The sequence below is a fragment of the Bombus affinis genome, chromosome 1 (genome assembly GCF_024516045.1).
Source record: "Bombus affinis isolate iyBomAffi1 chromosome 1, iyBomAffi1.2, whole genome shotgun sequence".
Taxonomy (NCBI): domain Eukaryota; kingdom Metazoa; phylum Arthropoda; class Insecta; order Hymenoptera; family Apidae; genus Bombus; species Bombus affinis.
Window position 1 is genome coordinate 5,539,089 of NC_066344.1, and position 21,357 is coordinate 5,560,445.

General features: G+C 34.5%; 1 protein-coding gene across 4 annotated transcripts in view; it reads right to left on the reverse strand.

Moving 5' to 3' along the window:
* LOC126920898 (class A basic helix-loop-helix protein 15-like) overlaps window positions 1–21,357 on the reverse strand; it is a 262,862-nt gene that overhangs the window by 30,008 nt on the left and 211,497 nt on the right. For 2 of the 4 annotated variants that reach the window (XM_050731865.1, XM_050731855.1), the window contains exon 1: window positions 2,871–3,316. The exons of the other annotated variants lie outside the window; for them this stretch is intronic. The gene's annotated coding sequence lies outside the window, so the exon portion shown is untranslated. Of the gene's footprint in view, window positions 1–2,870; window positions 3,317–21,357 lie in introns of those variants that run through there. 4 annotated transcript variants of the gene reach the window in all.

The window sequence follows — 21,357 nt, forward strand, 5'->3', positions numbered from 1 at the left end:
CTTCTTTTAACGTTAGAGCTATCATCTTTAATATGTATCTAAATACGTTATACAGGAAGGCTAGAGGGGAAGAGTAGAGGAGTAGCATTTTCTGTCTTTCACGGAGAATTAGTTTCGAAGTTTACTACGTTTCTGATCGATAATCAAAATTCGACGAAATCGCGTCTCTATCTCGGTAAAAGTAAATATTAATATTATCGAAAAGAAAAAATCCGATAGCAGTTGTTTTGATTGGTTTGATAGTTCTAATGTTAATGGTTTCTAACGTTATACGAGTTGAGAGTTATGTGCTTTATTTATGTATCTATTAGATGTAAAAAAATTCGGTGCTTCAGTCTTATATTTAGTTTTATATTATGGCGTGTGCCTCCCTTAACGTATCATTTAATATTCTAATTCCGATATAATTAAAAAAATAATTGCAAATATAATTGTCTCTGATAAAATGTGTATTTATGAGTATGTTCTTCCTGCAGTTATCAATCGAAGTTGTAAAAACGATATACTTCGTTGGCGATGATACTGATAGATAATATAACATATACGAAACAATATCGGAGATTATTTAAACAAGTTTTTGAGTAAAATCTTTTACTCGTCAAATCCTTCGTAAAACGTTCGAGATGCAGAAACAGCTGGGTCACAACGACTGAAAGAATGGAAAAGAAAACATTGAAATAATCAGAAGATAGGAAATAATTTTAATTTTTAAGAATTGGGAAGTACATTTTGCTCACAAAAGAACATGAAACTAAAGGTACAGAATTCTTCTTCTACGCCTAATATACATATACATTGTGTTATTTTTATTTTAGTCGTTTCTATACCAAGGATAACATTAAGAACGAAAGACACAAAAATCGTAAAACAACATAAAGCTAAAAGCACGGAATTTTTTTTTCCACATCTAATACGATACGTTATCATGTTACTTCTATTTTACACATACATTTGTATACATATTTCTTTTATTATTATCATACCCTCGTATTTCCATCAAATAATTTACTTTTTATTTCTTTTTTGTTATCAACGTGGAAAACTATAATCAACTATGCAATTATAGAGGGTTAATTTCTCTCTCAGCGATCGTAAATGGGGTGGTGAATCGATATCGCGCGACGGAATACGTTTTCGCGTATACGCGACCGTAACAACACAACACCGCGAGTTGTTATTGTTGATTCGAATTTATGAATGGAAGAAGAACCTCCGTTGGAGACGAGCAAAGAAACGAGTTGTACGACTAGCGGGATTTTCCTCCTTTCTCCCTGCCATCATTGCTTCCTTTCGCTTTTTTTCATCCTTATTGTGGCATCTGTAGAATTATCGTGTAACTGAACGTTCCAACATTTTTAGTTATATAGTTGCGTGATCGAGCCGCACCTTTGAAATATCGGTGGATCGTTTAAAAAACTTTTAACGTCGTGTGATAGTTGGAACCATCGAATTCATTATTTTAATTCATTCTTCGTATTCTAGATAACACTGTGAAACCGGAAATCTGATCCAAATGTTGTTCACATCGTTTTTTATGCATATTCGTAGAGTTCTTTTTGTTTATATTTAGAAAAAGATCGGCGAGTAGTATCGCATCCGCGAAATCTAGCTTTCGAGCGTCGAATAAAGAACAGCTCCGATCGAATTTAACGATGACGACACAAGCCGAATGGGAATTTAGAGTTTAACGTTAGATTCAAGTTCAACAATGTAACGCGAGAGGTGATTTTCTCTTCTCACCGTGTTACTAGTTGCTTCCTCTTTCTCTAAGCCTCTTAAATCGGCGACTATCATTCTCACCCTAAATACAAATAAGATCGTGTTATGTTCTAATTTATCCGTGAGAATCTTCCTCTCTCTTTTTCTCAAAATGATCTAACTATGGAAAATCTCTCGAACGATATAACGAAAGTATTAAAATTCGATAGGTTTGTGGGAAAGAAATAATGCATTGGATTTTCAAGAACGATGCTCGGAGATAACGAGTTTGGTAAAGTTATTTCGAGTCACGTGTATGGAATTTCGCGAACGTTGGTTGCGTGAACGAAACTCGTTCCCATGAGCCTGAACGCTTTTCAGGGAATTCCTGTTTCTTGCGGTACGCAACGTACATTGAGTCAGCGTATTTGTTTGGCGAGCGCGTAGGACGCGCAGAACGAGGAAAGAAAAGAAAAATGCAGCACGCGACGGAAACGCTCGCTACGAGGCGGATTATCTCCGCGTGTGCGTTTTCATTTCCCATTTCCATCGTGATCGTCTCGAAGTCCTCGCCGAGTGTTACGAGGTCACATCCGCGTACGAGAGTGACCGTATTCGTTCGCGTGCGTTCTTACGCGCATCGAGGCGTCGCTTTTCTCGCGGATGTCGCTCATTCGATACAAAAGAAATTCGTCGAAACAAATTGAGGAATCGAATCAACGAGCGGAAGAGTATGGTCGTTTCTTCGAATCGTTCGTTCGTTTACTCGTCGTGCAATACGATTGAGAAATATTTCTCGAGCTCTCCGATTGGTTATCGATCCGGAATGTTCTGACGATCTATCTGATAAAGACGACGGGAAGATTGTTTCTCTTTTACGTTGCGTACTGGCTAAATAAACGTACGAGAAGAAAGTTGGAACGGGACGATTCATCGAGAAACTCTCACGATCGGTAAGAGACGAGGCAGGCAAGGCAGTGATAGTCGCGCGAGATCGAAACGCGAAAAGAATCGAACTGGAAGGTAAAAAGAAACGCGAACGACGGGCCAATATACGTGCGCCCGTATCCAATTAATCGTGCACAATGAACCCACGAACGATGACGTACACATATTCACGGCGCTGTCGTTTCGTCCACGCGGATCTTCCTTTCCGCCAGTCTGGTATATACCGTTAATTGTGCTCGATTCGATTTCGTCAAGTTTCACAGAAGGTTTCGGTGATCCAGGTTGAACTCGTTCGTTTGGAAAAAAGTTGCACGGCCACACGGTGCAACTGTAGCGATATCGTCGAGGCCGAGAATGAACGTACGATCCTTGGATAAGAACGATGCTCGTTGCGTGGCCAAAGTAGAGAAACGTCGACAGGGGTGGACAGACTACGACGATGACGACGACGACGACGGTGACGACGACGACGACACTTCACTCTCAAACTTTCTCGTCTCGATGCGATCGCGCGTGTATGCGCGTATAAGCGACGTCGCGTTTAATACACCGGCTCGACAAATCGGAATCGATTGTGGAGCTTAACGCTTGGCACAAGTAGTCTCGGCTGACCGAACGCCCGATCCGGACTGACTATAACTGTAAACCATCACTTGTCGCTGCCAAGCTTGCCCCCACCGGCCGTCGCGAAACGGATCGTTCCCCACTTCGCCAACTGCCATGCCACGCCGCGCCGTGCCGCGTCGCGTCGCGCCACGCCGCCGCGCCGCCGAGCTCCCGCTCCAAACCAGTTTTCGATGCGCTTCGCCACTTCCACCTTCGTCGGCTCCGCTTCAGAAGCGTTTCCACCTGCTGCCGTCGCCGCCGCCGCCACCGCCGCCGCCACCGATACTGCGCCCGCCCGAATCCAAACAGAGCAAACGCGCAACACGGTCTTTCCACCTTGAACCGGCTCTGGCCGAAATACGCCGGCTCTGGTTCCTCTGCTCTTTCAATCCAGCGTGCGAGATCGCGCGTCTTTGCCCTGGCGCGGATCCCTGCCACGCACAGTGTTTTAAAATGACTGCCAGGGAAAAACTCATAATTCTGATCGTTTTCAGTTATTCTATTTTTGTGCTTTTTGTATTTCTAAATCTGTAAGGATCTTTAATTAGAATTAAATAAAAGCTATTTGCTTATAAAAACGTGTACGTAGAAGTCTTTGTCGTCTTAGAGAATACCACTTATCCTTGGAATTGTCTTATGTATTACATGTATATGTAGAGAAAAGCGCATACCTAAGATTCGTAATAAGGAGATTACAAAGATTTGACGACGTTTTTGAATAGACACGCTCGAAGACAGTAATTTTTGGAAATTCGGTTTTCAAAGTAAAGCTATCTGGATTGATGCGAATTGCTCAAAATTGCACAGCTATTTGGTAGTTTCAGTGCTTCGACTCTTGTAAAAATAAAGTGCTAGTTTTTGCAACCCTTTTCCGTATCTATTTCAGTTACTAGGTTATGTTATATCTTTGGAATATCCATGGCCTATACAAAGCTACCTATAACAAGGTAATTTTACCTGAAGAAATAAATACAATAACTCAAACTCAAGCGTCAGGTAATATTAGTCTACACATGGTGCGATGACTCTGTTGCGGCCAAACAGGCAGCCGCACGTTGAAACATATCAAACATAGACTTGTTCTTTTTCCTAAGGCAACTGAAATGTGCTACTTTCCGTAATGCACGCCGAGTGATTCGACGTCGTTACGATTTCGATACGATTTCCTTGCAATGACCGTGTACGATTCGCCAGATTTATGTTTCTAGCCATGAAATAGACGCGCTAATAGTATCGCTAATTTTCATAAAATGGTGTGCTGCGTTTGCTATTACGCAAAATTGATTATATTCTTTCAAATGATGAAAACGTATCGTGACAAAGAATAAGATCACGAAATAATTTATTACGAAATTAAAGGGATGACGTTTGAGTACGTGACTAAATTCAAATTCCAATGATCTTGACTTATATCGCTACGATCTTCAGCACTCTAAATGATAGAACGCGCGATTTTCTTACGGTAGGACTCTACTGATTTGAAATTGTCGGAGGAGAGATAGCAGTTTATGTAATAGGAAATCCTTTTCCGTTCCGTTATCGATGATTTGTCGTTTAAATAATAGTTTCGTGTTCAGATAACTGGATCGATAAGCGTTCGATTAATCAGGTATTAGGTAATTAAAGGATGTTAGAAAAAAGTCAAAAGCTGAGTAACTTGGATATGTGATATTAATATTAAAAATGTTATTAAAAATGATAAAAAAAGGAGATAAAGAGGAAGCAAGGCAAGCGCTCACGGAGCAAAAAGTTGCCAATATACACGCGAATATAATATTTTGTAGATAGAAGTCTATGTTTACATTATGTTACATAAAAAATTTGCCAAAATATATGTGTCGTTCGTTGTATTTGTTTTTAAGTGCAAGTGACTTTTGTTAGGTGACCGCACTTCGCACTCGATCAGCGTTGAACGTTGATGCGAGTCAAATAACCCTTTCCTAGCAATTTTAACATAACCGAATGGAAGTAGGTTAGGGTTGGTTCGTGATTGGCTGCTGCGATTTATGCGTCGGGGAAAGTAAGGATTACGTTTGAGACGTAAGCATTAAGACGGAAGGTTTATGTAGTTCACTGGAACAGCAAAGACTTAGGTTATTGGCCCGGTTTGGTGCGCATAGACGAGACCGGTTTCAAGGATGTATGAAATGATGCTGAATTGTTTGCGGTTGCAGAAGTTAAGTGGGTTTGAATATGGTGTACGAATTTAAATACCGTTCTTCAACCCTTCCGGCACGGTATTCTTAGAACTAAAGACGTTTCTGAAATATATATATAGGTCAAAGCACAAAAATACACGCGAATATCATCTAAATACATTGTATCGAATAACAAGTCAATAATTAATTACGATGTAATATAGTATACAAGAGAATAAAAACGATTTTATGTTGTAGTAAACGTATACGTGTGCTTTTTGAGCAAATGATCATGTTTGAAGTTGTATATTTTATTCCAGATTTAGCAAATCCGTCAAACGACGAGTTTCAGAGTTTCTGTTTCTTCAATTAACTGAAATACGTTTAAAAGGTGCTTATGGAAAAATTATTGTTGAGTTTCATTGCAGTAGAATCGCGATTATGTAAATAATATGTATTTATTTTCGACATAATTATGTATTTAATATACTTCATAATTATATGTCGGAGATGTAGGGACATCGGGCCTTTCTTTTGGAAGATTCCCCAATACTTGGGCTCGAGGTGACATAACTGGTCGCCGAACGTAGCCACGGTCACGGGATGAACGAAATGTCTTACAGAGGAGGTATCAGTGTTGAGGGATACGCTGTATAAACAATAAAGTCTTGATCAGGAGCAATGCTGGTTTACGTGGAACTGCCTAGCTACGGCGCTTGGGAATTGGTTGATATTCCTGATCGATATGTATTTGACATGTGTCACTGTATCTGTCTTTTATTTTGCAATCTCCTTGGAGAGTTTTCTGTCATTGACTTGGAGTCAGTCTGAAAGTAACCCAACGTCTGAGTTAACGTGTCTGCGTGCTACAAAATGTATTACATTGTACAAAGAGTTTACCCGTTGACCGTGGATTCGTAATTGAGCCCAGGAACATTGTCAATAGCTTTTGTTATACTTATTAATTATTTCACGCCTAAAATTTCTAACGAAATCCGACATTGTTACTATAATTGTTTCTATTATTGTTGCTATTATTGTTTCTATTATTGTTGCTATTATTGTTTCTATTATTGTTGCTATTATTGTTTCTATTATTGTTACTATTATTTTTTCAATTATTGTTTCTATTATTGTTACTCTTATTGTTTCTATTATTGTTTCTATTATTGTTCCTATTATTGTTTCTATTGAATTATTTAAATTTGAATATTTGAAAATTTGAATTTTTGAAAATTTTAATTTTTAAATATTTAAAAATCTGAATTTTTGAAAATTTGAATTTTTAAAAATTTGAAAATTTGAAAATATGAATTTTTAAAAATTTGAAAATTTGACAATTTGAAAATTTGAATTTTTAAAAATTTGAAAATTTGAATTTTTGAATTTTTGAAAATTTGAATTTTTAAAAATTTGAAAATTTGAAAATATGAATTTTTAAAAATTTGAAAATTTGAAAATTTGAATTTTTGAAAATTTAAAAATTTGAAAAGTTAAATTTTTGAAAATTTGAATTTTTGAATTTTTGAAAATTTGAAAATTTGAATTTTTGAAAATTTGAATTTTTAAAAATTTGAAAATTTGAATTTTTGAAAATTTGAATTTTTAAAAATTTGAATTTTTGAATTTTTGAAAATTTGAAAATTTGAATGTTTAAAAATTTGAAAATTTGAATTTTTGAATTTTTGAAAATTTGAAAATTTGAATTTTTGAAAATTTGAATTTTTAAAAATTTGAAAATTTGAATTTTTAAAAATTTGAAAATTTGAATTTTTGAATTTTTGAAAATTTGAATTTTTAAAAATTTGAATTTTTGAATTTTTGAAAATTTGAAAATTTGAATTTTTAAAAATTTGAAAATTTGAATTTTTGAATTTTTGAAAATTTGAATTTTTGAAAATTTGAAAATTTGAAAATTTGAAAATTTGAAAATTTGAAAATTTGAAAATTTGAAAATTTGAATTTTTAAAAATTTGAAAATTTGAAAATTTGAATTTTTAAATATTTAAGAATTTGAATTTTTGAATTTTTAAAAATTTGAAAATTTGAGTTTTTGAAAATTTGAAAATTTGAAAATTTGTTTCTATTATTGTTTCTATTATTGTTTCTATTATTGTTTCTATTATTGTTCCTATTATTGTTTCTATTATTGTTACTATTGTTGTTTCTATTATTGTTTCTATTATTGTTTCTATTATTGTTGCTATTATTGTTACTATTATTGTTACTATTATTACTATTATTATTATTACCTTATTTATAAAATTTCTAACGAAATCCGACATATATATCAGTCATATTAAATCAATTAACCCACTCTGAAGAAGTTAAAGTACCGAGTAATTAAAAAGAAAAAATTTGATAAAATAAAATATTAGAAAAAAGTAGAAAGGGTTCATAGAAACTTAATATGGCACGAAAAGCAAAATTTTGTATTCAACGGAATAAGAAACGCTTTTCCAACAATTTCTAAATTAATAAAATTTATTGTGCGTGAAGAAATTGTTTTATCGTGCGTTCTTCGTTACTCAATACAGTAAACACAAATACGTAGAGATATTAGTCTACGATAGGATCATCAAGTCTAGACAGAGGGTAGTTAAATGCATACGTATTCAACAGATGGCACGTAATTTTGTCATAAACAGATGAAAAAATGTTATTCTATATTTTTAGCATCCTTTGTCGTGTGATATATTATTATTCGATTGTACAATCATTTATAACATATTCTCTATATTTACCTACTTTTCGTAGTAGAAAATTTCATAGAAAATACCAGCTTAACATTTGAGTGTCATTTTAAACGAAATTCTTTTTGACAGGCAATGTAATTTTGAGTTAAAATATTCTGGTAAATTTAGATGTTAGATTTGATGGTAACTTAAATCTTCGGGTTTCAAAAAACGTAATTTTCTGTCGATAGACTTCGTTTGTGCTTCTTAAATATGAAAAAACAGCTCAAAACTTTCAATAAACTTACATCTTTGTTTTGAGAAACATCATATAATTTCCAGCTAAGGACCATTGCTAAATTAAAATCTTCAATTCAACAATATCAAATATTGATATTCTGAGCGAACGTTCTCGATAAACTTAGATCTTCTAGCTGAACAACAAATAAATTTACGAATGTAAAGAATTTATGAACATTATGAAAAACGAATAAAAATATAATGTTTAAAAACAGGTATAAATACTTTTAACAACTTTGGTAAGTTATTACACAAGTAAACTTCGGTATAATGTTGGTTAATGAGATTCAATGTAATTGATATCTTAGCTAATTAAATAGCGTAATTTTATCTGTTACTGTTTTAATTTATGTTACGTACGATTTTCAATTGTATAATATTAGACGGAAACATGTTATGGTGCGTTAAACTTAACTGTAGTCTCTATTGAACTAGTACCAGTTTGTGGCTACTCATGATGTAATAGATACGATCAACAAACTATCTGAAACACATCATTATGATGGTTTTTTGTCGTTAGTGTTTTTGCTTGGTTCTGGCTGCATTAACCTATTAATATTTTAAAAGCAACAAAATGAAACCTACTTGGTCTGTCCTCAAAAGCCATACGAGTACGTAACATTAAATAATCGTAAAGAAACCTAGTTCCCACAATTACGTTAACCCATTAAGGATGAAGCAGTAAAATATTATATAAAAGTTGAGTAAATGCCGTATTATTGGAAAATAGAAATAAAATAACCTACAGATTATTTTATCGAAATACGAAAAGATTATTAGAATAATAGATATTTTATAGGAACCCATTATAAGGATTAGAAGCGTAAAATGGAATTTCTATGATTTAAAGAAGATCGTTTTCACGTTACTATTACGCTGAGTTTCATAAATAATTCATATAATTGCAGCATCTAGATGGAAGAAGGAATAGCGACGATAAAAAGTGTTAAGCAAATCTTTGGAATTCCCTTTCGTAACCGTGATATCATAAAGTAGAATACAATAATATAAAATGACCGAAAAGTTGAAAACAATATTTTGATCTAGTATAACGTTAACGCTTACCGAGTGACCCGATTCTACCAACTAAATTTATAGTTACATTATAATGTAATTAACGATACATTAATAGAGTTCAAATAAAATTTCCTAATCCAACGTCGAACAAAGTTGTTTTCGTTTCGCATCAGAAAAATACCATTCATCCGTTCTTTCAAAAATAAATTCGTCATCTCGAACAACAATCGTACGACGGGAGTTAAATCGGAATCCACTATCTTCCCAATAATTATGTCCGATATGGCGCGTATATTTTTCGTTTATTTATCGAATATTATCGTTGCTCTCTACCCGATTAGTCTACGACTAAATAAAGATGTTCCTTATCGATGTTCAGTTTCCTTTAATTTCTTTAGATTTCATCTTTGGTATTTAATTTTTTTTTGTCTAGTTTTTAGATTTAGATGTTTCAGTTTCAGATGCTGTTGTATCGTTACATACAGCTGTATGTTTTTCCTCGTTCGTTGAGCGACGTTTTTCACGTCGATGAAATTCACTTTGATGTGTATATATGTACGTACGAACGAGATCGTGAGAAGCACTCTGGGAAAGGAGAATGCCTGTGGCAGGCTGATTTCTGAGAGGGTTAAATAAAGTCGCGCGTTAACGTTCGTTTTTCACCTATAATTAGCAAGATAGACAAATCAGGAGTTCTTTGTTTCGGATCGAAAGTTTGTCAAGATACTCGTTAACAATAATACAGCTAGATCGCGCTAAAGACTGTTTGTTCTTTTAGAGTTCATTTACAAATCTTCTTTATAATTGCCACGCGGTCGGCGAGATAAGCGGGTTACTCGATGTGTTTCGTTCTCTTCACGAACAATGAGGACTTGTATTTTCTTTGAAATTACTATTGTCAAGCATCGACCAAGCGATACGTATGAAAACTATTTCTTAAAAGTCCGTCAGTCTCTGCTGTCTCGTTGCTTTGAATAAACCTCCAGATAAGGTTATCGTATTGGAAACACGAATCGCATTGTCTGTTGTGACGTTTGGTCATTCAGCGGCTTGAAATTAACTGTATCAATTATGGAAACGTGTTTAAGTACGTTTATATAGTGCAGGCTACTATTTCTGTCTAGAGATAACCTTCCGTAATCTATCGCTGAATTATTACTTTTAATCTTTTCGTGTATATATTCTAATGCCTCGCGAATCACATATTATAATTTGTCGCCATTTAGCGTGATGAAATTATTTATATACCATGTAGGATTTTTATCTTATGCGTTGCGCTTTTTCTTTGCCTTGTTTTTATTACAGTTCCATTACTCTGGCCGATTGCTGGTTTATCGAAACACAGAATCGTTTTTATCGCCTGTAACAAATTCGTTGCAACGAAATGGTCGACGAGTTTCGTAAAATTGTACGGTTTGCTTTTGCATTTTGTATCTCATTACTGAAAATGAATACGCCTTAATGCTTGTCCAAACGAGAACTTGTCTTATTGTGAGTATTCTTGTCGTACGACTAAGTGATTCAGGATTTAATAATAGCGGTAACGGACAAAATTCCTATTATTTCAGGCCAGGCTGTATATTTACTCGCGTCAAACAAATTTAAAGTAGAATTCTATCCACTGATCGTAGCGAAGAACCTAGTTGTACGTCATTACTTTAATGCAGTAAATTACTATCATAACAGATTCCACCTCTGTGGGTTTTAAATTATATTCAATTAACAGTTTTGTTACTGTAAACTCTGCAGTAGAGAAATTGCAGAATCAGTTACGTACTGTACATCGTATGATAAATAATTTTGTTAGGAAATGTAATATTGTCAAATGGAAATTATTAACTGGACTTTATTCGTCGGTACAATTCCTTTAGAATGTTTTATTGCCTTTTTTTTTACACATTTTAAAAACATGGATGTCCTTAAATTCATCTCCAAAAAAAATTGCATTTAACCGAGCTGACTGTATAAACTACGCTTCAAATCGGAAATTCGAATTTCTTCAGACATTGACAAACATGTTTTATGAATTATTAATATTAATATTAATCATCGAGATGAGTGTGATACTTCCTCAAATACATTCATAATACTTTTAAACGCCATTATAAGAAAGAGAATTATGAGTAAGATACGAGAATTCTTAAGAATTATAACTACCTTCACATTTTTAATGTAATATGAGCAATAATAAAATATATTAGGTTTTTCAGAAAATTCATAGAGAAACCTAAGATTTAAATACAACAGTTAGACGTTTTGTCATTTATAATTTTACGAATCATTTCTTGTTAAATTTCTCCTCCTCTTCTTTAACGAATCTTACAAGCTTTCAGAATATTAAATTTTTTATCTCCGTTTTCCGAATTAAATTTCACAAAAATTACAGCAAATAACAATTTCTCGTACGTATGAAGTTCAACATTGTATCATTGGGAAAAAGAAATCTGCTCTGTTAACGAAATTTAGATATCTTTCCTTAGCTCTCCTTGGTATCCAACTGGGTACTGTATTTGTTTGAATATTTTATTATTACGTAAAAATTCATACTAAAAGGGTTAGGAATGTTTTGAATAACCCAATACATTGAAAGTATAGATCATTACGTAGCAACGAACAAACGTAGTCACAAGACTAAGTTTCCTTATTGTAAACTTTAAAAAGTTGGATAGACCGTTGGAAATGCAATTTTACTAGAATTAATTGGAAATTCATGTTCTTTAAAAATTGCTCAATGCACGCTTTCATGCAACATAGTTGTCGAAACATCTTCATCAAGTCAATTTTTATCTTTCGTGCATTGAAAAATCTAATCGACTTTCACAATTTCACTGTGTATTAACTGTAGAACGTTGATTCCTCGCGAGATTTGCATTTAACGTTGTAATCAAGAAATATGCTTTTTCTAATTAAGGCCAACAATTATTTGCCGGTAAACGCGGTTACTGGCCACCGTTCTAAATGCGCCATGTACATACGTACAATACATACATACGCGTCTGAATCCGATTTCGCATGCAATGTCAATTAACGCGCAGTTGTTGTACGTCGATTCTGATTATCCAATTCAATTTACCCGTTCGTTAAGGATATTAAGCGCAAACGATAGTGTCTTCTGCTGAATTCTAAGACTGTAGTTTCTACATCACGCAGTTGTTAGTTTAATGTACATATCTTGGAGTTCCTTTGTAGAACAAGGATACACGGTAAAAGGTAAATATTAAGAGTTGATGTTAAAATTGAACTTTACAGAATTTCTATCGACTATTGGCCTGTCATAATTTACTATAAGTTTAATTTATGGATACATTTACGTATAAATTGTAGAATCATTACAAACGTCTGTCTCTAGTCTTCATATTAGATACCGTTGGTTATTTCGCTTCTTTAAATATTCTTCTTAGTATGTTTTTTATTCTGATACGTAGATACTACTATACGCTGAATAAATTATTATTATGTAATAATAATGTCCTCCTGGTATGTAAGATGAGATCCTGTAATTATTTTGAACTATCTCTCTGCAACTTTTTACATTTTGTACATCATGTTCTATCTTATATAATGCTATGTTTTATACGAATATATATATATTTTTTTACATACATAATACTTTGAATGTTTGTTGCGAGTTTACCTTTCGTAATATTATCACTGACAAAAGTTTTAGTGCATCTTACAGAAGGGCCATGTTGGTTTAAACGAAGCATATATAACATTTATATATATTATATTTCTTAATATAATACGTAACACAATTAAGACGATAATAACGCAGCTCGTGATTAACTGGGTATAGAACACATCAACTTTACGCTTAGAATTTTGAAGCATTTTATTTAAAATACAAATTTCCTGGATGACTGTCTACAATAAATAATAAATAATATTATACGTATTATTAATTTTTTTTATACAAATTCGTAAATTATTGTACGAAATAGTTTCGTATCTCAGTGTTATATACTTTGTGTATTATACTTTGAAATATAGTACTTTAACAAGGGTTGAGCAATTCATTTCCGCTTAAAAATTGTTAAGGGCAAGAAAATGGCAATGGTTAGATCGTTTGATGGTTAATACTTTTGGCCTTGCCTGCATTATAAAAAACACAATAAATGATATTGGTAATAACAGACTAGTATTCAAAGTTGTTCGCGTACCTGTCGATGCCAGTCGACTTTAATGTTAGCGTAGGTGGTTGCAGGTGAACGTATGAAATTGGTAATTGTTAAGTGACGTGAATTCTTAACGCGGTCGCGAGCATAGTTAACTCGTGAGCAATGTTTCTGAAAACAATATTCGCCTTTCACGGATCATCTCCCGTTGTAATAAATAGATACTACTAGTCACTATACTCTAGCTTTAAAATAATTTATTATTCTAAATAAGAAGCGAATTTAAAAAGCTACATTTACATATCTGAAGTCGACTATTCATAAAAGGATATCATGAATGATTATATAATTACAATAAATTTAACGAATCGTTAAGCATTCATGAATCTGTTGCAACTGAATATTTTATCTAAATAGGAGAAATTTTTATTACCATTTTCAACGATGTTAAGCAAATAAAAATCTTGTCTCTCATAATTGTGCTAGCATAATGTAGCGTTTCATAGTTTCAAACATATTAAGTCGAACAAGTGCGTTGATTATCCTTATCATTGATATATATTTAAATTTATTATATTAAAAATAGGCACACGTTGTTATATATTATAAATGTAACATATCTAAAGTACAGAGAAAGAGAGATTTAATTGTTTGCAGTTTCGTTAACTGCGAGCTATGATGTATTCAAAAACGATGATTTAGATTTGTAAATTAGGAATCGTAAAATTCATCTTATTTTCATTATGTCGTCAAATGTAAATAATTAAACAATAAGCTGTTAATTACCAAATAAAAGTAATATTATTTTCACTAATGTTTAAGTATCACACTTAAATACAATACGACTTGCAATTTGTCAAACTGCAAACAGTTAAATCGATTAGCGTTTGCAACTCACCTGTTAAACAGATTATTCTTAGCAGTTCGTCAAATCTAGGTGGCATAATTATTCCAGTAACTTTTCACTCTGTTATATACACCTACATATCTGCACACATAAACAAATTAAATTAACGAATCTATAGAAGAGAAATCGTTCGTTCCATTAAATCAAAATCATTCGGTACAACGCGTACGAGTTGAAAAGGATAATCAATGACGAAGTTTTGTTGGCAGTGACCACAAACGTGATCGCTGATAAAATAGACGATTCGATAACAATTACGGAGGCAAACAGAATCGTCGATTTATAAATACTCTGCGAAGCTATAACCGCATATAATAACAGGGTCTCGAATTATTCAAGTATCGAGCGCATAATTATCCAATCGTTCAACTCTAGCCCCATTCAAAATCACCAGAGCAGCACGACAAGCAATAACTTTTCACTTTGGATTCTGCGGCTACGACGCGACGCCCCATATTTTACGATTACAACGTCCACGTAGGAGAGCGTGATTGTCTGGCGCGACGCTATTTTATAGTCCGATAGAATAACGATCAGAACAAGAGCGCTTCGAGCGATGGAAATCTAGCAATGAATCATCGAGATCGCTTGATTTCGGTAAAAGTTCAACGCGTGTTGATTTCCTGCGGTATTTTTGCTTTTTACGAAATTATTTCTTTGGATTTTTTACCAATTAACGTAGATGCCCCTGATGTATACGAACACAAATGGTTTTTAGTTTAGCCAATTATTTTAGATACTGATCTTTATGGAGCCAGAAGCTACGATTAATATATATACATTTTATGAAAAATATATCGTATATCTGCGTCGTAAATTGTTTTCTATTATAAAAAAAATTGCGTTATAAAAGTGCGTTATAAAAGTGTGTGAATCGGAAACTTTTATTTTGCTATCGGTATACCCTTCTATTTCTAAAAAAAATCATCTTAAGTTCACGAAACAATGTCGGCAAAATTTGCTTGATTCTCGATAATTTGATTTCGATATTTCTACTCCATTCCTTTCCTAATCTCTTCCAGAAATTTTCAAAAAGTTGTCTCTTATCGAGTCAACTTTAATTTTCCGTATACAGATATCATAGAAAGAATTGACTTCAACTTCAACGTATTCCAGCAATTTTCATTTCTTCCAATAAATACTACACGATCGCTCAGAGTGTTAGACTTTTATTTCCAACAATATCCACTTCCCTGTTTCTCCAAGCCTCGTCAAATTCACAAAAATAATTATCCGTCATTAGGATCATCCTGTGATCGCGTTACGAACGCGTCGTTAACAGTTCTCTCTCGAATCATTAAAAACGTCTTCTTCGATCGTCAAGCGTCTGTATCAATGCTTATCGAAACGCATCTCTTCCGCCCTTCTAATTTTAAAATTCCCTTTATAGAACCGAGGAAAGTGCACGGTTGGCCGGGTATACCGGCTCACGGGTGCAATTATTCAATCGCGGGAACGATAGCGACGCTCGAATACAACGAGACAGCGGGGATAAGTAATAAGTTTTCGTTGGGTTGGTTGCACCGGACAAAAAGCGACGTGGCGTGCGTTATATGGGAACGATAAGAGGGAAACTTTTGCGAATGGCCGAGCGCGTGCACAACTCGAAGGAGCATGTTCGTCGAAGGACGCGTGAAAGTCCTGGCCTGTGGTCCCCGGGCTTGTGTCGTTGTTATCGACTCTGCTATGCCACATTTCACTCGGGGCCTCCGCCTCAGCCCGGTATCGGCATTCAATGCTTTTTACCGAACGACGTGAACCAGATCTTTTTGCGGCGGCGCGGCGCGCACCGTAAAGTTACTTTTAAACGACGGCCAACGCCTCGCGACTTTCTGCTGCCTGTCCATTTGCGGCGCTTTGCTATGTCAATGCAAATGTTCTTCCTGACAATGTAACGACGCCGCTCTACGAGGAAATGCCTCTCCCAGGCTGGGAAAAGTAGTTGCTCGGCTCCGGGGATTCGGCCTGGGAAAATACGTCTGACCTCGTCTCGAGATAAAATTCCTCCACGATTACCGGAATTTCTTTCTCGACCGTCATAGAATCTCCTACTTTAAAATGGATCAAAGTGGATGATTAGTTTCCATTTTTCTTTTTGCGAGAAATTACGTTTTTTTTTACTATTGCAGCTTTGTGGGTGAAACGCGTGAAAGTATACGCTTACGGAAGTTACAGATAAACGTGTATGTTACGTTGAAAATTTTGCAGAAGACGATACGGTTATGTATCGCGATTATATTGGCAATGTTTGACAAACAAATATAAAGACGTACGTATTAGATTGTCCGAAAAGTTTCTTTTATTTCGTAAGGTGATAATGGATGAACAACGATTTCTGTTTTATATTATTTTATTGAACTCAATAAACTAATATAAAACAAAAAACATCGTGCGTCTATTATTTCCTTATAAAACAAAAGAAACTTTTCGGACAACCTAATATATATAGAAATGATAAGATTTTTATTACACACATATGCAGAGTGTTTCACAACATATGGGACAAAGATGTTCGTATAAATACGTGTCCTATTTGATCTTGATTCAATGTTATAGCCACTTTTGTGTTTCATTTATCCGCAATTGTTTACCTTCGTAGAAGGCGCTCGAAACTTCAAACCGGCTATTCTCGGTCTGTATCATTCGACGTACATCTGGAATTTCTGGAAGATTGCGAAGTTCCTTGACACAACGACAGCAAGTTTGTATACAAATCGAGGATTGTCATTTCGGGCATCTTCTACGAATATCAAAGTACAAGGTTGAATTAAAAATATCAATTTTCAATTTTCTTTTTTCATATTACGTATACGCATAATCGTCGATCAACATGAATAATAATTTCAATATATTCTTGATCGCTTATCTCGTAACAAATTACTCAACCACTATTTCGTGTAATCATTAACAACACGCGTAATATCGTTCCCTATACATTACGTGAGAACCCAAATAGTAATTTGAAAAAGATGATATATACATATAATTATAGCCATCTTGTTGTTATAGCAATTTGAATCTTTGCATATGTATAATCTGTCTGCATATTTTATTTCATAACGTGCAATAACGAAACGACAGCCTGACTTTTTTCCCAATATACTTCGATTCTTTTCTCATTGGTAATTGGACGTATTTTACATCTGTCATTTGCAACGGTCTCGAAACGAATCCAGGACAACGTGGAAGCTTTGCATCATTAAGCGTTTACCTGGCAACTTTCGTTCAGACATTTTTATTCATGGCGCGGACAGTGTGGTATCGTATTGGACGTTTACGTCGATCGGTATCGGTGGCCAGCGGAAACAAAACGGTTTCGCGGCAGAAGCCCGGTGCCTAGTGAAATGGAAAATCATTCTCGTTTTCTTTCGTCTAGTTTCCTTTTCCTTTTCCTTTTTTCGATGAAATACGAGCAACTCGTGAAACCTTAACGATCGTTGTGCAACCGCACAATTATCGCGTGCTGAGCCTGTCGGCAATTCCTAACTTATACATTTTGTACCTCGTTGCCGTGGCTAAAGTAGGCAAAAAATACGGCTAATCGTAATAATTATTTGAACCTGTTGTCAGCCTCTCCACTTTTCACGTATTGTACGCTCGTTCGACGTATACGACAAATACGTTGACCACTGACTCGAGAAGCGAACGTGTCCAAAATAATTGTGTACAATTATTTCAATTTATCGATGAAAGAGATGTACAAATGAATTTTTCGACAAAAATAAGATAAACATGGAAAATGATACGTGAAATCCGCGTTTATACAAAGGAGTTATGAATTTATTGGTTTATATACATTAGAATACGCAATGTGTTTTTAGAATATCGGACTTTAATTCTAGTTACAGTCTTTCTTCAGATCTAAGTATTTTTCGCTTGTGACACATTTTCTCTGATTCTTTCATTTGACGCGGATTACATGTTTGGATAGTATGGCTAAATACCAAAATATAAGATACGCAGGTGTTCCTATTTTCAATCAGGTTAATTGGAAAGATTTCATAGATTCTAGTGTAACGTAATTATCTCGAAGAAAAGGTATCGTCTAAAATCACATACGTAGTATGGTATCAAGCTTTCAAAGCAATTTTCGTGATTTATTGTAGTAATTCGTAATTGGAAGATTTGTAGTTAAATTTCAGTATAAAGATATCTTCAAAATTGATCAAAATTTTACACGAGATCTTTTAAACACTAATTGGCAAATTAAACCAGCATGGAAAAAGAGCGAGAATCTTTTGCCTATTTCGTATCTGAATATTCTTATTATTACAAGTACTTATTCGTTTACGTGCCACATATAACATGATTTAAACAAAGTGAAACGATCGACCAAATAGGCATACGAGTTTCAGAATTCTAATTACGTTGCTGAGAGAGAAGATTTACGCCCTTTGAAATGGAGCCGAACTTTTTCTTGCGCAACCACGCGAACTTGAAAAAAAGTGGCTCGTAACTCGAAGCAAATTCAGTATCACGTCGATGTATCACGGTTTTTCTGGTTCCCGCTTTTTCATCGGTTTTTCTACGCGTGCATTATAACGTCGCTGGCAGCGGTATCTCGTTCAATTATCAGCGCATTGAACGATACTTTTTAAATTGCCTGAGATATCCTGATTTTTCTTTGCGGTTCGCGCCGTGCCATTTAGATTCGTCTACTGGCGACCTAATATAAAAACGGGATAAAAAAGGGTAGAAGTGAAAGTTCAAGATTAAAAGATTACAGGAATTCTTAGGCGGTGTAGCGAGAGGAACGAAAGAGTCGGCATTAAAAGGAGTCACAAAATGAGAGTAGGTACAATCGTTTTTTGATCGTTACGTGAGCATCGTTCGGTCAGAATTCATTTCGAGGAAAGTTTTAACGAACCGAGCCATAAACGGAGAGTCGATGCTGCCCTGGCGTTGTTAAATTTACGATATAATTACGACCACTTGAAAACAGATAGCAAGACGAGACTGTCGGTAGTTCTTTTTTCTCTCCACTTTTCTTTTTTCCTCCTCTTCTTTTCCGATCATCCACCCTTCTGCTTACGTACGCAAACTGATTGCTCGTTATTGTATTTGAACGAATAATAACGATCGAAAATGACCCGCATCGGCTCCGTTCTCTCGCTCGTTTCCCAGCCACCAGTCGATAATTTTGCCGTTTGTCGTCGCTACATACGGCGTGATCAACCTATAACTGGATAAGTTTGAACCATAAAGAGGAAGAACGCGATGAATCATATTTTCCATTCTTTTTTCTTTTATACCTGAGCAATTTTAAAATTCTATACGTCGTCAATCAATCTGATGTTATCAAAATTGTCGTCTTATATTTAGTTTCTTAGTCAGTAATTTTAAAAATATCACTTCTTATAACATTAGGATATTATTATGTACGCGTATAATTTCCACCTTATACTTGTCGCATAGTTTAGAAGAGATGAGGGTCCAAAATTTACGACTTAGAAGAATTCAGGATAAATACGGACGAAGACAGTGACAAGCCTGTCTGCCCTACAAAAAGAATTTTAAAATAAAAGAAAAAAGTTGTACGTAAATTATAGGAATAAATATACCTGTGTCGTATCGTATGTATCACGCTTCTTAGAAAAATATTTGACTTCGCTTGTTCCCTACAAAATATGAGCGACACGGGAAGAAATATTATGCCACTGTTTAGCGACAGGACAGGTTTACGTAATGATATAATTGTCGTGTATTTCCATAACTGTACTTATTAATATCAGCAGAAGGATCGTGTACGCGGTGTCCTTTCATAAAAGGTGCACAATCGTCGTGCGTAGTTCGCGACAGCAAGCATAATTCACACCGTGGAAACACGATTAGAAAGTGCGTGCGATAACATAAAGTATATTCGATTCTCTTTTTCTCTCCTTCTTTTCTTCTTCCTCGGGTCTATGCGCGTGACATGAAAAAAAAAAAAAAAGAATTCGCACTTCGACTCACGACGCACTTCAACGCTACCAGCGTTACGTGAAATATTCGCATAAAATTATCATATTCGATTTAAACGGACTTAACGAAGCCAAGAAAGTTACATTCCCTCGTGCCCGGTTGAATAAATTAAAGAGGCGTGGTTATCGAGAGCCGTTCGTCTCGAATCGGTGACTCACGATAATGTCGAATAATTTCTCTGATTTTTTCTTTTTTAACATATTCCAGTAGGCTATGGTTGAACGTTCCACTGTCTAATTGATACTCGATAGATTTCATTCTTTTTCTTTTTTTTTTCCTGTTATTGCTGACATATTATCAGCGATAGAAATGTTTCTCGTCGTCCAAACCGAAGGAGAATATGTTAATTTGAAACATTTAGATATTGATTACATAAATCGTTCTATGTAATTGATTCTATGTATTTCGTACGAGCACTATGTTAGTATGTTAATTAATACTTGTACCTCGACACATCTGATGAATTGGAAATTATAGCGATACAAGTCAAGAATTTGTGAATTTCGATGCACTCGCATAAGTACGTTTCGATTTTTGCAAATATCGTCCCTTTAGTTTCATGATCGATCGAGTTGTAACTTCGCTCTTCGCCATCGTACGATCTTACCAGTTGGAGAAGATAACGAATTTCTTACAACGATAGACGTAGAACAGGATTTTACGAAATATAGCAATGAATCGACTTGGACCACTATGATCCTTCGTTATCTATTTGCAAATACATATACGTTAATTGTTACGATGATATAACAGGTACGTTTAATTTACGGTAGTTAAACGCTAATGTAATAGTGCAATATTTTTAACTGCTCATATTCTGAATAAATAAATATAGAATGAATAAGCGTAGTTACTTTTGAGAATAGATAACGTTCTATAGTATTATAAGATATTATTATACAAAGGTGAAATTTTATTCTATTAATAAAATTATATTTCAATTTATTAAAAAGTATCTCCAAAATCTAAAATATTAAAAAACCTCTATAACG